This window comes from Ictidomys tridecemlineatus, chromosome X, assembly GCF_052094955.1.
Source record: "Ictidomys tridecemlineatus isolate mIctTri1 chromosome X, mIctTri1.hap1, whole genome shotgun sequence".
In the NCBI taxonomy this organism is placed as follows: domain Eukaryota; kingdom Metazoa; phylum Chordata; class Mammalia; order Rodentia; family Sciuridae; genus Ictidomys; species Ictidomys tridecemlineatus.
The window spans coordinates 29,768,812-29,786,198 of NC_135493.1; the positions used below are offsets into that span (position 1 = coordinate 29,768,812).

At 37.6% G+C, this 17,387-nt stretch overlaps 1 protein-coding gene across 4 annotated transcripts in view; it reads left to right on the top strand.

The window, feature by feature from the left end:
• Positions 1-16,196, top strand: part of LOC120889651 (uncharacterized) — a 20,471-nt gene extending 4,275 nt beyond the window's left edge. The window contains exons 2-4 of one of the 4 annotated variants that reach the window (XM_078034322.1): positions 8,349-8,421; positions 9,823-9,906; positions 10,901-12,059. The gene's annotated coding sequence lies outside the window, so the exon portion shown is untranslated. The other 3 variants (XM_078034323.1, XM_078034321.1, XM_040284957.2) reach the window with 3 other exon arrangements.
• The last annotated feature ends 1,191 nt before the right edge of the window (positions 16,197-17,387 follow it).

The window sequence follows — 17,387 nt, forward strand, 5'->3', positions numbered from 1 at the left end:
TTTTTAAATATTTATTTTTTAGGGCTGGGGCTGTAGCTCAGTGGTGGAGCATTTGCCTCACACATGTGAGGCACTGGGTTTGATCCTAAGCACCACATGAAAATAAGTAAATAAAGATATTGTGTTCATCTACAACTAAGCAATATTTTTTTAAATATTTATTTTTAGTTGTACTTGGACACAATACCTTTATTTTATTTATTTATTTTTATGTGGTGCTGAGGATCGAACCCAGGACCTCGCATGTGCTAGGTAAGGGTTCTACTGCTGATCCACCACCCCAGCCCAAACCCAGGAGATTTTAAAGAGAAGAACCTGTATCAAATGGATATGAAGGTATCAATTATTTTACATTCTAGAAAGGTTTTCAATTGGTTGATTATGGACAATTTAGGTTTTATAACCACATTATCAGTGTTTATTTGCCTTGTCCTTGATTGTGAATTCCATGAGTGCAGTAACTGTCCTATCCTATCCTGTGCTGAAATGCCAAGAATCTTGTGGATGATTAATATATATTCATTGATAGCAATAAAAAATCGAAAAAGTGATGTTCATTCCATCCCAGAGCCCTTCCTCTGAGTTATATTTAGAATCACAGATTTAGTAAGGTCATTACACAAGAAGATCTTCAGCCTGATTCTTCATCTGTAAAATACAGATAATAATACCTCCCCACAAAATTGTTTTGAGGGCTTGGGGCTTTTTTCCTGTTTTGTTTTGTTTGCAGTGCTGGGGATCAAATCTAGGGTCTCACCCATGCTAGGCAAGTGCTTTGCTACTGAGCTACATCCCCAGCCCTGTTTTGAGGTTTAAATGCGTTAACCATGTATAGTGTCAAACTGCTTACTTACAGTTTCCAGAATATGCTATGCTGCTCACTGCTTCCAAGTGTGTGTTTGGAACACTGAGCCTGGATTAGTCATTCCCCTTTTATCTACACAGCTACACCTTGCCTCTTCTATTGTCTGGCAATTGCCTGTTGTTTGTTTGGTTTTGGTTTGGGGTTTTTTGTTGTTGTTGTTTGTTTGTTTGTTTGTTTTTGTACCAAGGATTGAACCCAGGGGTGCTCAACCACTGAGTCATATCCCCAGCCCTCTTTATGTTTTTTCTTTTAATTTATTTTGAGACAGGATCTCACCTCACTAAATTTCAGAAGCTGCTTTTGTACTTGTGATCCTCCTGCCTCCAATTCCCAAGTCACTGGGATTACAGGCATGCACCAGTGCACTCAGCTGCCTGGTCCTCCATAAGGACCAAATTCAGGCATTAATTTATGAAGCCTGCCTTAGCCCAGTAAATAGTAGCTAGATATGCTTACTTAATGTTGAACAAGTGAGTATGTGGACCCAAGCAAGTGCTAAGTATACATTTGTTTTCTCATCACTACCCACTGTTCTGCTTAATCCCACAAATCCCTCTTTAAGTTACCTGTTTAATGCTGCTAATTGCTCTTTTCTTCTTAAAAACATTCTAAAGTCAACTGGATAGAGATAAATAATCCTTCTGTGGAAAAGGGAATAATAATGCACTTTACAAAAACAATAGACATCTTATTACAAATATAGAAAAAATGAGGGAATATACTATCCAGGAGTCATTTGTGAAAAATTACTTGGCAGTATGCAGTCAAATATTCAAGTCAAATAAGAAATGAGTCAAATAATTAAGAATGGAGATTTTACAGTGAGCCTATATATTTAAAAGAAGGATGTGTTAGTAGCATTTTCAAAAAAAATTTTAGTTGTCAATGGATCTTTATTTATTTACATGCAGTACTGAGAATCAAACCCTGTTTCTCACACATGCTAGGCAAGCACTCTACCACTGAGCCACAACCCCAGCCTCTGTGAATAATTTTTTTGTTGCTATGCCCAAAATATCTGACAAGAGGGCTGGGATTGTGGCTCAATGGTAGAGCACTTGCCTAGCATGTATGGGGCCTTGGGCTCGATCCTCAGCACCACATAAAAATAAATGAATGGAATAAAGGTATTGTGTCCAACTATAACTAAAAAAAATACCTGACAAGAACAAATTAAAGAAGTAAAATTTATTATGGGCTCATGGTTTCAGAGGTTGGCTGACTCCATTGTTCTGGGCCTGAGGTGAAGCAGAATATCATAGCAGAAGGGCATGGCAGCCAGGAAGCAAAAAGAGAGAGGAGAGGGACAAGATATATATATAATCCTTAGGGGCACACCCCCAGTTACCTACCTCATCCCCACCTGCCTACAGTTACCACGCAGTACTCAGTTCAAATTATTAACCCAACAAATGGATTAATTCACTGATTAGATTATGGTGATCACAATTTAATCATTTCACCCCTGAACATTATTGCATTATCATATGAGAGGGCACCTCATATCCAAACCATAACAGAGGACAACTAAGACCAAACAACAGGATTATGACTACATGACGGAATGAAATGGATAAGTCCTGACACAATAAAAATTCATCCATTCATTTGTTCAAAACATATAAACACATATCATTTAGTAACTACTCTGTGCTGGGTACTGGATGTATAAATTCATCCTCAAATCAAAATCTCAGTCTTCATGAAAATTGCATTCTAATAGGGGAAACAATATATATAATTTAAATATGTGTGTATATATAATTTATATATATTATACAATATAATATCAGACAGTAATAAGTTTCATGAAGAAAAAATAAACAGGGAAAAAATAAAAAAAATAGAGAATGATAAGAGTGCTAGTATAGATATTATGGTCAGGGGTTGGCCTTTCTGAAAAGATGATGCATAAGCAAAGAATGATATGAGCTAAGGGAAAGGGGCAGGAAAATATCTGGGAAAGAGCTTTCTAGGAAGTGGAACACTCCAGTGCCCTTCAACTAAACACCATACCCATAGTGGACAGGTTGAGTTTATAACTCTTTGTAGGGAGGGCAAACACACTACAGGAAACTGTGGAGTGTCTCAATAGGAGGATGTTAGAAAGAACCTATTAGAGGATTTGGGCAATTTGAAGGAGCATCTCAGGAAGCAGAAGTTTACTCTAACTCAGATGCAGGGGCAATTGTGTGACTGAGCATTTCAACAAATCATATCTATAGCAAGGGCAGACTAGAGTGCAATTAAAGCTGTAATTGGCAGAGCTGGGGTTGTAGCTCAGCAGTAGAGTGCTTGCCTAGCATGTGTGACATACTGGGTTCAATCTTCAGCACCACTTAAATAAAGTAAGTAAACAAATAAAGGTGTTGTGTCCCTCTACGACTAAAAATTTTTTTTAATATTTTTAGTTGTAGGGGCTGAGGCTGTAGCTCAGTGGTAAAGTGCTTGCCTCATATGTGTGAGGCACTGAGTTCAATCCTCAGCACCACATAAATATAAATAAAGGTACTATGTGTTCATCTACAACTAAATAAACATTTTTTTAAATTTTAAATATTTTTAGTTGTAGATGGACACAATACCTTTATTTTAATTTTTTTAAACTGTAATTGGTGAAATAGCAGGCACCTATTTTTTCTCTTTTTGTTCTCGATTCTTACACTTCTCTCCTGTGACCCACACGGGCTATGAAATTTGGGTTTCCTTTGCGTGAAATGTGCTGGCTAAGAAATACAGCAAAAAAATCACACGACATAGAAATAATTTTGAAAAACAAGGGCAGGATGGCTCTGTGACCTTAGGGGTCCTGCTTCCACACTGGAAGGAGAAAGAGCAAGGGGCCCGCCATTTTCTTTATTTATACAAGGAGGCTTCAAAGGATTTCAATGCGATGATCTTTAGACAAATAAGGAAGGAGGGGGGCTGTCCAAGCCCAGTGGGTAACACCCAAGTCCAATTTTTATTAAATGAAGGATTTTAATTAAGTACATTTCACTTTTTTTCCGTTTTCTTTTTCTTTCTTTCTTTTTCTGCTCCTTGAATTCTAAAAACATAGGCCAGGCATGGTGGTATATGCCCATAATCCCAGCAACTCCGGAGGCAAAAGCAGGAAGATTCCAAGTTCTAGGCCAACCTCAGCAATTTAACAAGACCTGTCTCAAAACAAAAAAGGGTGGAGGATATAGTTCAGTAGTAGAGCACCTCTGAGCTAAATCCCCAGTACAAAGGTTGGAGGGGGCATTGCTGTGCTGGTCATTTGTAGCATGCTGGTTGTTTTCTTTTTCTTTTCTTTCTTTCTTCCTTTTTTTCTTTCTTTCTTTTTCTTTTTTCTTTTTTTTTTTTTTTTGGTACTGGGGATTGAACCCAGGGCACTTTACCACTGGGGATACATCAGCCATCCACAGTTCTTTTTATTATTTTGAGTCAGGGTCTCACTAAATTGTTTAGGGCCTCTCTTAATTGCTGAGGCTGGCATTTCTACTGCTTCAGCCTCCCAATAGCCAAAGAAAAGTACCATTTCAATATCTTGTTCAGAAGGTATTTTTAAGATACAGAGCTTTTTTAACTGAACCTGCCACTTTGCCCAGCTGTTATTTTTAAATTTTAATGTGTATGGTGCTAACTGCTTGTTAATAGAAGGGTTTGGTGATAAAACCAAAAATACTTTTATAATATCTTGAAATTTTGTTATAAGTAACCCAGTAGCAGATTGCATATCTGATAATAGTATTACAAAGGGATTTTTTTGAAATACAGTATGTTTTTTAAGTTAATTTTCCTACATCCAATACTATCAAAAGATTAGTATTTTGATTTTTTTTGCCTATTTCTTCTCAGTGTTATTTTATAAGTTTCTTTTTCTTCTCCTCTATTTCTGGGTCCACATTAGGTTGAATTGAGACAATGTGCTTGACAGATAAACCTGTAACTTATGACAAGGTGATTAAGCACTATCATCTGAAATTTGTTCTTATAAATACCTTTGGAGGGCTGAGGATGTAGCTCGGTGGCAGAGTGCTTGCCTCACACATGTGGGGCACTAGGTTCGATCCTTAGCACCACATGAAAATAAATAAACAAAATAAAGATACTATGTCTAACTAAAAATGTTTTTAAATAAATAAATACCTTTGGAAAATCATCAAGGGGCTTGAAATAATAGAATTAGAGTTGGAAGAAATTCTCAAAATAGTTTTTGAGGCAATACCCAAATTATCACAGATGTAATCTTGAAAGGAAAAGATATTTAATATGGAAAATCCCTTTCTAAATCATTCTAGAATTTTAATAATACTCATTTCTCAAATTCTCTACAACAGAATGAAATCTTTTTTTTAATAAGTATTTTTTTTTAGTTGTGGGTAGACACAGTACCTTTATTTTGTTTTTATGTGGTGTTGAGGATAGAACCCAGTGCCTCAAATGTGCCAGGTGAGTGCTATACCACTGAGCCACAGCCCCAGCCCAGAATGAAATCTTTTTTAGACTGTAGTTTGTTAGGTTCTTCTTGCTCTGGAAAACAGGACAATTTTTGCTCTACAACATGTCCTTATGCACTTGGAATAAATTCATGAAGTCTTCCCTCAGCCTTATCTCCAGTTTCTTTCATCTTTCATCATGGTTCCTGTTTTCTCTGCTTTTGCCGTGTGATTTCTTCTGCAAACATAAATCTTGCATGCTGCTTAGTTTGAATAGCACTTTGTAAACTCTAGAGCTTTATGCAAATGTAAAGTATTCTATTATTATGAAGGTAGAAGGCTCTTGAGTTATATTTTTACAAAAGTGTTCCAGTGCTTGCTTTTAATGGTTCTTGGACAATCAATGCTGTTACTGAAAAAATTTAAGTCCATATTTTAATACTCTGTGGTCCATTTTGTCACTTTCCTCATTTTTACAACCATTTTATTTAAAGTCATTCCTGATGAACGAGCATCAATAGAGGATGAAGAGCCAAAGAAAAATACAATTTCAATATCTTGTTCAGAAGGTATTTTTAAGATACAAAGCTTTTTTAACTGAGGATTTAAAAACAAATTTATAAATAGTTAAATATTAGACTTGACTTTTCCTCAAATTGCAAATAAATACACTAAAATTGATGTTCAGAAATACTTCTTTAGAAGTTAGGGTTTTTGTTTTTTACTTGTACTTTGTACAGATGAAAAGAAGAAGTCTAGTCATTCAGAAGGTCCAAGAAAAGGAGAAAGAAAAAAATCATCTAAAACACAAGAAGTATTTTGAAGATAGTGATAGTGACTCTGATTCTGAATCGGACTCCAGGGATAAGAAAGCCATTTTTTTGTGCCCTGTTCTGGCTGATGATTGACCAGAGGTGCCTCCTTTATGGTTGACACATTACACAAAGGTGCTCTTCCTCTGATTTCACCTGGGATTCTTTTTTTTCACCTGGATTCTTAATCCCCATTGGCACTCTTTATCCTCATTGCTGGAAGATCAAACTGTCTTTTTTTTTTTTTTTTTTTGGTACTGGGAATTAAACCCAAGGGTGCTTTAATACTGAGTAATTTCTGAGTTATATCCCCAGCCCTTTTTATTTCATTTTAAAATTTTGATACAGGGCTTAACTAAATTCTTGAAGCTGGCCTCAAATTTATAATCCTCCTGATTCAACCTCCAGTGTCACTGGGATTAGAGGCATATGCCACCATGCCCAGCATGAACTATCTAAAAACACAAATCTGAGCATGTCAGTCCCCTACTGAAAATCCTTCAGTACATCTCCCTAGCCTTCAGGATAAAGTTCAGACCCTGATTGATCCCTCTCTAGTCACATATGCCCTGTCACCCTCTCTTGCACCATTGTCTGTAGCTTGAGAACTACTATCTCCTCAGTATCCCATGTTCTTTCTCTTGACTCTGACATTTACTACAGAGAGGCCCTTTGCCTACAGTGCCAGTCTGTTACTGCATCTAGCTTCACTCACTCATTGCAACCATTGTAATAAACTGATTTTAAAAAGAACTAGCTTAAGAATCATCTTTTCCTAGTCAACCATTTTTCAACCACCTTCCCAAAATCAGTCTAATTTTGAGACTTCTCTGTATGCCCATAGTACCCCAAGCTTCCCTTTGTCACTCTGAATTATATTTATCCCTTTACCTATCTGTCTCCTTCATTACACTCAGCTCCTAGAAAACCATTGCCCTCTTCTGCCACAGGTTTTTTTTTCCTTTTTATTGTGAAAGTTTCAGTTTTTTAGGAAAGAAAATAGTGCAATTAATACTATATAATTGCCATGCATGGTGGTACTTGCCTGTAATCTCAACAACTTTGGAGGCTGAGGCAAGAGGATGGCAAGTTCAAGGATAGCTTCAGCAACTTAGTGAGACCCTATCTCAGAAGGAAAAAAAACAAACTGGGGTATAGCCCAGTGGCCAAGTGCCCCTAGATTCAATCCAAAGTACAAAAAAAAAAAACATAAACTTATCACTAGAGTTGTTAGAATTGTGACATATTTACTTCAAATATGTTTTTTTTTTACTGGGGTAGTCAAAGTGAATTACAAATGTCATCATACTTCAGCTAAATATTTCATATGCATCTCTTTAAGAAAGGACATTTTCTTACTTAAATATCATAACTCACTAAATAATTCCCCATATCATCTAATACCTAGTGTGATTTTCATTTCTATGTCCCTAGTGCCTAACACAGTTCTTGACAAGTAACAATAAATATTTGAATGAATTAATCTCCCTATAACGATGAATGGGACAGCAAAAATCTTCTTAAAGTTAGGTTTTAGGGGTAATATTTCTCAATTACAACATGTCAAGTGAAGATTTTTTAAAAGACAGAAGAAAGCCAAGAAAAAGCAAAGAAAAATGCAGATGGCCAGCCTTTTTTTCTTTAAATTTTATTATAAAAAATCAAATGTATATAAAAATAGAAACTGGATAAGGATCCTCATGTACAGAGTACCCAGTTATCAACTCATGGAAATTACCACCCTCCCCCCGAGTTACTTTGAAACTAATTCTAGGTATTATTTCATTTCTAAACAATTCAGCATATTTCTCTACAAGATAGACATTCTTTTTTAAAGCATAATCACCATGCCATTATCATATCTAAAAATTCCTCAGTTTTGATCACACTTCATTTTCTATTTTTGTTGTTTTCTAGCCTGGAAGTTTCCCATGAGGAAGACAATGTAAAGAAAGCCAAGGACTGACAGCTTCTTTTAAACAATTGATTAATCATTGCAATATTAATTGAGGGATTATCTTCTCATTTTCAGTACCACTAAACCAAAATCCTCCTTTTTAGTGTTTAATCATCAGTGTCCTCTCAAAGAGGTTGAATAAGTCAAAATACATGTGAATGTATAATTATCAGTTCCTTAGATGGGCTGTAGGTGTAATAATATGTTTCCCTGGGCTGGGGCTGGGACTGGAGGGAAAAATGAAGAAGAGCCTTACTCTGGTTTTGATGGAGTTTCTTCTGTTTCCTTTAAAGCAACAGGACCTCTGAGCCAGAATTGCTCCTATTCCTCTACGTCCTCCACAAAATGGGAGGACAGTGAACAGAGGTGAGAACACACCAGATGGATATTTGGCCACCACCTCCTCATATATCCCTATGAATAGGAATTCATATCAGATTCCATTAGAGTCTATAGAATTGTATTTGAGCTCCTAAGCATAAATGAAGGTGGACCATATCTTGAAATACTTTATTCGCTTGCAAGGTATTTCCCTGTCCCATTTTGCACATGTATGTATCTGAGATGTGCAGAGATGGTGACTCAGGAATGTCACCTCATGAAATGAGGCTTCCTAGCAATTCTGTTTGAATGACTTTTCTTTAACAATTTTTATGCATAACCCATTTGGCACAAAACCACAAATATATAGAAAATTTACATCTTTATTGAAAATGTAAAATGTCCTATAAAATAAATGAACTGACTTTTTTGTTTATTCATTTAACAGACATTTGGTAAATTGCTCTTGATGATGTGCTATGCAGAATTTGAATCTGGCAGAAAAACACTTAGGAAAAATTGTCATAAAAGCAGACCCTAGAAAATGGAGTCTACAAAATGAACAGCAATGACAGGGGCCCATGCCAGACCAAACAAAGCCAAGGCAAAGGAAGGCACAGGCAGAGAAAGCAATAACTGAAAAGGCAGGGACAGCATGGGTAATCTAGATGTCTGGGATACAGTATACCAGAACCCAATTACAATCAAGTTCTAGAAAAATGATGGCATTATAGGGCCCATCCAAGATTATGACAACAAGATGACCCATGACAGTAGGTTGCATATTTCAGAAAACTGAAGCCTTCTGACAACTCTTCAACTTGATCTTAAATTAAACCATCAATGAGAAAAATGATTGGTTTACTATATTGAATAGTTCATTTATTTTTAAAAATTTTTTTAGTTGTAGATAGACACAATATCCCCATTTTATTTATATTTATTTTTATTTGGTGCTGAGGATCGAACGGAGTGCCTCACACATGCTAGGCAAGCACTCTACCACTAACCAAAACCACAGCCCTGAATAGTTAATTTCTTAATAGAAAAATACAACATGCAATTTTATATGCTACTGAAATTTTAAAACACATGAAGCTATTCAGAAGAAGCTATGGAAGCTATGGAAGAAGCTATTTTTTTCTTTTCTTTTTGCTAAAATATCTTAGGAACGTTAATACTGCAGAACCCCCTTTAGCTCACCCTTAGTGAGGAAGAACTGTTTGTCCAGCTTTGGACTAGGCTTATGGCTTTATTTCTATCCTCACACTTTCACCATTCTTTCATTTTTAAATATTTTATTACTTATAGATGGACACAATCAATACTTTTATTTTCTTTATTTTTTTATGTGGTGCTAAGAATCGAACTCAGTGCCTCACACATGCTAGGCAAGTGCTTTACCACTGAGCCATAACCCCATCCCCATTCTTTCATTTTTCCCAGGTCTTTGGATGCAAATCTAGCTAATGAACTGCACTGTGCATGTCCTTGAAGTCTATACCATGCCTGGTAACAGGATAAGTAAATGTTAGTGTCCTGAAAGCTGACTGTTAGTTTAGATGTGAAGTGTCCCACAAAAGCTCCTGTATTGATGCAGGAATGTGAAATGATTGGATTGAGAGAGCTGTAATCTAATCAGTCCATCCCTAGTTTGAATGGATGGGTGGTAACTGTGGCAGATGGACCATGGCTAGAAGAGATGGATCACTGGGGCCATGCCCTGGAAGGGTTCTTCTTCCTGCATCCCCTTCTCCTACCTCCCTATACCACCATGAACTGAGAAGTTTTCCTCCACTGGGCCCTTCCCCCATGATATGCTGCCTCACCTTTGGCTCAGAGCAGTCAAGTCAGCTGTCTGTTGCCAATAGAAATGTGGACTATGCTCATGAGGTTTCAGAGGGAGATGAGGACTCTATTGAGAATTGGACCGGAGGCCACTCATGTTATATTCTGGGAAAGAACTTGGGCATGTTTTGCCCATGTCCTAAAACTTTATGTGAAGCTAAATCTAAAGATGATGGACTAATAATCGGTGGAGAAAATTTCAAGGAAGCACAGTAGTCAGTCAGTGACAGGGATATTGCTGAAAGCTTTTAGCCAGATGTACTGTGAGAATTGGGAGCAGAAATCCATGCTGAAGCATTTTAAAACTTACAGTTTGGCCAGAGAAGTGCATGTAAAACTAGGACCAAGGAAGATGTGCTTATTGAAGAGATTACAGGTCCTAAAGAGACACAAAGACAATAGGAAAGAGGCCTCCAGGGCATCTCGGGAATTAGTACAACCACATTAGTACAACCACTGCAGGCTCCAAAATGTAGAAGGGAAAATTCCTTTGAGAAGAGATGATCATGGGGGTGCCCTGTTTGTATGGGGGTGGGAGGGCAGGAAGTTGTTTCACCATACTGAGCTATGTAGGCACCCAGAGGCCACTACTGCTATGATTTCTTTTTTTTTTTTAAGTTTCTTTTAGTTGTAGATGGACACAATACCTTTATTGTGTTTATTTTTTTTTATACAGTGCTGGAGACTGAACCCAGTGCCTCACATGTGCTAGGCAAGTGCTCTACCACTGAGCCACAACCCCAGCTCTACTGCTATGATTTCAAGAGGCCTAGGTATTGAGTGAGCTGGCAGCAGACCTTGGCGTCATCCATATGGTGCTGGTTCTGAAGGAACACTGGATGCTCAAGATAAGGGATCATGGAAGCTTCCACAGAGATTTCAAAGGAAGGCCTGGGAGGACAGGCAAAGTGTAGCAGGGTCACAATCCCTGCAGGCTGCCTCTGAGAAGCCAATGCATGAAGCTGTGAAGGTGAAACTGAAGCTGGAATGGAGACCCCAGGAATTGAGAGTTGCCAGTAATGTGAACTTTCTGCCAAGAAAAACTGCTGGCTGCAGAGAGAGCCAGGCTGAAAGAGAGCCCATGAGCACTGCAACCAACAAGACCAAAGGGGAAGGCTGCCCAAGCACTTTGGAAATAACATCTCACAGCCAAGTGTCCTAGATGCTCTATGTGAAGTTATGGGACTTGTTTGCCTAGCTGTGTTTTGGTCTCATTTTGGACCCATCCCTTCTTTCTGTTCCCCTATTCCTCCCTTTCTGGATGGGAATGTTTACTATGTGCAACTATATATTGAATGTATGTAACTTTCTTTTTTATTTTTATAGGGGCTCACAGCCAGCAGTTTGCCTTGAGTATCAGGTGAGATTTTGGACTTGGGCACTCCTAGAACTGTAAAAACTATGGAACTCTTGGAGATGGACTAAATGCATTTTGCACTATGAGTTGGACATGAGCCTTAGGGACTGGGGTGGAATGTTATGATTTGGATATGAGGTATATGCCAAAATTTCTGTATTAATTCAGGAATGTAAAATGATTGAATTGTGAGAGATGTAACCTAATCAGTTCATACTAGTTTGAATGGACTGGGTAGTTGTATGCATATGGGGCATAGGTGGAGGAGGTGGGTCACTGTAGGCATGCCCTGAAAGGATGTGTCTTCCCTGAGGACTCCCTCTGTTTCCTGATGCCCCCTCCATTAACTGAGAAGTTTTCCTCTCCTGGGCCTTTCCCCCATGATGTGCTGCCAAGTGGCCCAGAGCAATAGAGTCAGCCCTCTATGGACTGAGAGTTCTGAAACTGTGAGCCCCAAATAAACTTTTCCTCCTCTTCATTGTTCTTGTCAGGTATTTTGGTCACAGAAACCCAGAAGCTGATTAAAACACTGACTATAAGCTGTCCAGCTCCTCTACCTCCTCATTACTAGGAATAGTGTTACCCTGGTCTTGGGGGAAGCTGACCATTATGAAAAGTCATATTGTTACCGCTGTTGACTGGTGACGAGTCCTTGCTTCCCCGATGTTGAAGAATAACAGCAGAGAAGCACGCCGAGGCAAGGTCAAAGTAGAAATTAGAAGTTCATTAAAGGACAGCAGAAAAGACTTCTCCCGGAGGAAGAAGGGGACCCAAGAAGTGGAATCCGTGGAAGTGCGGTTGTCTCCCCTTTTTATAGTTTTGGTGATGGAATGTAGATTGGAAGGCACAAGGGGTGGGACACAGGTGGGCCTAATTATCACCTTTTGGGATGGGATTATCACTTCTCTGGGATGGGCTATTTCCAAATCTGTTGGGGCTGTTGGTTAACACTTCTTTGAGGTGGACTTTGGCCTAGGGCCTTTTCAGGACTTCATAAACATTCCATGAGTTGTCCTGTTTTCCCTGAGTCATTCCCAGCATGGCCTCCATCTTAGATTTCACTCGGTATTAGACCCGATTTACCTAACTACACTGACTACCTAACTTTAAATCTGGCTTCATTCCCCCCTCTAATTTGGGAACTCCTTACTGCTGTAAGGAAAGGGGGCAAAGAAGATCTTTCTGGCTTCTTCAGGCTGACAAAAGGGGTGATGTTGGGGCAAGCAGTTTGGAGTCCCCCTTTAAAAATCAGGTCTATCGAGTGGTCCATGATAGGCTGGAGGGCCATTTGAGTGATGGGTGGTCTATAAGAGAAACAAGAATTCATTAGTACTGGAACCATATTGATGTAGCAATAAATCCCATAGCACAGGAATATGCCAATGAGTATGATGGCAAAGACAAAGACTAACAATGTTTTCCACCAGGAAGTACCAAGAACCAGAAGCTAAGATATTGTTTCCATGACAAAGTTGCTGAGGACATGGCTTCTATCTAAGCATGTAAATCTTTAAGGATATTTGTCACATTGCCAGAATTGTCAGGGATGTAAACACAACATTTAACTTTTAAGGTTACAGATGTCCTTTTCCTTAAGATACAGTTTAATAATTTAATGTCATCTGATCTTGCAAAATCCTTTTACTAGTATGACCTCTGTGTCTAATAGAGAAATCTCTAATTCTGTTACCTAGGGCTGGATAACCATACTAGCAAACACCAAGCCTACCTGTGTAGGTTAGGAATATCTGTGGGCCTTAAACTAAAAACTACTCTGGCAGTTCCTTTTGATAGTTATCAGGCATTCCTACCTAAGAATCTCTTTTGCAGCCTCCAGTTTACTTATTCTTGGAAGTTACATTTAACTATTATTATCATTTAAAATGCCCAGGAATAGCTGTTTGGGCTTTGACTGTCCTTGCTAAGTGTTTAAGATGAAGCAAGTCAAACTGACTTTGTTTCTATCTATTAACAGTCAGCTGAGTTACTCTGGGAGTCCTTGGGAACTTCACAGCAGCTTCTCAGTTCTGCTAGTGCCATTTGCGCTAGGATGGGTCCAGGCCTTGCTTGACCATGTGGCTTCCCTCGGAAGCATCAGGATATCTCCCTTTTTGATGACCCTCCTCTTCACAGCAAATGCACTGATTGGCTTTCTGTCCTCCACTGGTCTCATTAATCTCCCTGATCAGGAGGTTATGTGGCCTAGAGTTGCAAAGCTCTTTGGAGAAGTCCCCTATCCCCTGATTCAGACTGACTCAGAGGGCAAGAGCCAAATATTGGTTTTCTTGGCCCTTTAATTTAACTTTAATTTTAAAACTTAATCTTAAACATCCAGCAAATAAGTTTCAACAGCCTTATATTAAGAGCACTGGGCTTTAATGTCTATCTCTGTATCCTGTAGGTGATAACTTCTTGTCTTAAATTAACCGAGGTTGTGTGTTCTTAAATCAGTACCTCTGCAAAACATTAACAGGCAATCATTTATAAGAAAACTACAAAATAAAATTATCAAGAGTAAAAACATTTAGTTCATATAATAGCTACCTTGAATTTTGATGGAGTATATCCCCTGTTTGAGATCCTGGCAATCGTGACAAAAAAAACCAACTTTTGGACAAAACTTTAAATGTACTGAAATTTTGCCTACTTCTTTCATAGTCACTTTCACATGTAGTGAGATGGGACATAGAGCCTTATCTCAAGTAAGGCGGGGCTCTTCATAAATCTTAAATACTATATAGTTCTGAAGCTGATCTTTGCTTTTTAGACATCATTTTACAAAGCCTACATAAATTGTTGTGAACTTGAGCAAACACAACATGATATCATGTCTAAAACAAGAATTAAAGAAAGGCTGAAAGCTTTTAACCTTTTGTAGAAAAGTAGCAAAGTACTTTTGTGTTTTGTAATAAAACCTTTACAGAGATTAGGCTCTCATTAACTTAAAAATACATTTAAATTCTATCTCGGTGTAAAAAGTAACATGGAACTTTACATAACTTATTGATAATAAGTACAGTTATAGAACATAAATAAATTTCCAACATGTTTTTCTTTTAAGCCTAAAATTACCATACAATTTTAGAACACCAGCTTGATATAATGCTCTTTTAAAGCTTCTACCTTACAGACTTGTATACCTGGAAGATATGAACACCTCAATGGCACCAATTACATTGATGTTTTTATATTAACCAAGTTTAGCTTTTAAAGAAATAACATAGCACACTTCTCTAAGACAACAGCACTTGTTTAACCAGCTGTTTAATTTCTTTAAGATTACTTGCTCAAAAACTTACACAGACCTTCTTTATATCATTTACTTAAACCCTCTTAATTACTTAATCATATAGACTCTTATCCAGAAATCTAGAACCTTTTAGTTTCTCTTTTTCATCTGTTAACCTCCTTCTGTTCACATTTTGAAACAATACTTGTAAACTTTTGAATTTAAGCAGATTATTTCATAGACATCAACATTTTATTAAGGCCTTTTTGAACACCTAGAAAAACTTATAAGCCTAATTTTAAAGACATCTTTTCTTTCATCTATTTACCAAATTTAAATTGAGCCATTTGAATCACGTGAATCAAAGGTATTTGGATCCATTTTTAATTTTTCATGAGCGATCCTCATCTGTCAATTATCATATCACTGCATGATATATGGACATACACACATAGACATACAACACTTAACACAAGTGTAACACAACACAAAAGGCCTTGCAGCTATCTCAGGTGAAATCTCATTGCAATGTTTAAAAAATCCAGTTGATCAAAAATAGAACTTATCAGAAAAACATTAACTTGTCTGTAGGAACAAAATCATGAGCTCAAAAAAATATAGAATCTAAGAAAAGGCAAAAGTCCTAGAAAAAAATTGACCTGCCAGTAATTACTAAATGCCATACAATTTACTCTTTGGTTTAATCTAGTTTGAGTTCCCATAAAAAGACACTTTTACCCTTTTTTTTCCTTGGCCTCAGATCTGTCTCCTACTGAGTGCTTCAGGCTTCTCCTATTTGCATATCAACTTAAGTCCTGGCTGAGGTCTGGAAGGACCTGGGAAAAACAGAATTCTGAGCAGAAACTTCATGCCTAAGGCATTTTAACCATAAGTCACAATTTTCAGGTTTGGAAGTAGAAATAAGATACAATTTACAAAATTTCATCTTTATATCTTCCTACACTAGAAAAACTTGCTCACATAAAACTGAAAATAGGATCTTTCTTGATAATATAAAAGCCACCATCAGAAGAAGTTCCTTCAGGATCATTAAGCCACTTTCTTTGTTCTGAAGTTCCTAAAGTAGTATTAAGTTACATTAAATCACCTGGAAAAAAATCCTCACACTACCATGTATATCTAAAATTAAGCTTTGAAAATTTCCAAGACTGTTGCTAATTAATGTCATTTCAATAAGCCAGACCAACATTTTAATTCAACACTTTTTTCCTAAATCTTACACACAGAGAAACAGATACCAAACCATAATTTACTATCCTTGCCCAAATCAATGCACTGTATACCTAGTGAAATCTCCTTAGGCTACCCAGTTCAAAAATTGATGAAAAAATAAATAAAACTAAATGATTGGGAATTACTTGCCAACTTGGAAGTAGAGTTCTTTTAATTTTCTATCCTAAGTATTTAAGTTCTCTGGCATGAATTATCTGAAATCACAAACTAAACAATTACCTAACCCTAACTTTTAACTGCAAGATTATCCAATGCTTCAAACTCATTTAGATACCAGATGTTACAATGAAACATCTTTTAGACACACATTTAGCCTAGATTATCCCCAAGAAACAATCTATAATAACCTTTAAAACAGACCAGATAAGAAAAAAATCTCTCCAGATTTTGAACTTCCATTTAATTATGACTCCTATCAGTGGCACCTTAGATTTCCCATGAGTGGACCAGATGTTCTCACATAGGGGCAATTATAGGTGTAAAATCAAGGGTCTCAGTGTGACTGACTTTACTGCATTTGGGTGGAGTAATCCTTACAGTGCAGGGAAATTATGAGGAAATTTCCCCAAAGCAAAAATGGCTTTGGCAGCTGCTTGGAATTCCTCAGTTTCCCTTTCACTTACAGGATTAGCTGCTTTGGATAGATCCAATCCCAGGCAATCTGGCATATCTCCTAACCTTCCAGTAGAGTCAGTTTTTATCTGCCTTAGGTCTTGAAGGGGGAAGGGGGTATGTACTTTGATGGGCCCAAATTTTTCTCTTGATTCTTTTTCCTCAGTGAGTCCAAGATTTTTTCTCTTATGGCAGATATCATAGCTAAGTCTACTTTACACTGTTGGCATAATTTAGGATTTTCCCTTAGAGCAAAGAAAATCTGAACATACAGCACCTCACACCATTTCCTTTTTTGTAAATTTTATCAAACTTTAAAATTGTATTAAAATTGATATTTCCCGGGCTGGGGATGTGGCTCAAGTGGTAGCGCGCTCGCCTGGCATGGGTGCAGCCCGGGTTCAATCCTCAGCACCACATACCAACAAAGATGTTGTGTCCACCGAAAACTAAAATAAAATAAATAAATATTAAAATTTAAAAAAAAAATTGATATTTCCCTCTGGTGGCCAGGTTTCTCGTATTTGAGGCCAGGCCAAGAAAATGAGGTGCTTTTTCTTGAGCATCTGAGGTTCAAATTTATCCCAATTTTTCAATACGCAGGCTAGTGTTGGAGAGAGAGAAGCTCCCGTCTGAGTGAGAAGAAAACAGGACTCAGGTGCCCATGCTGCGCCGGAGAAAACTGTTCTCATTAGGGAAGTCTCCCTAACC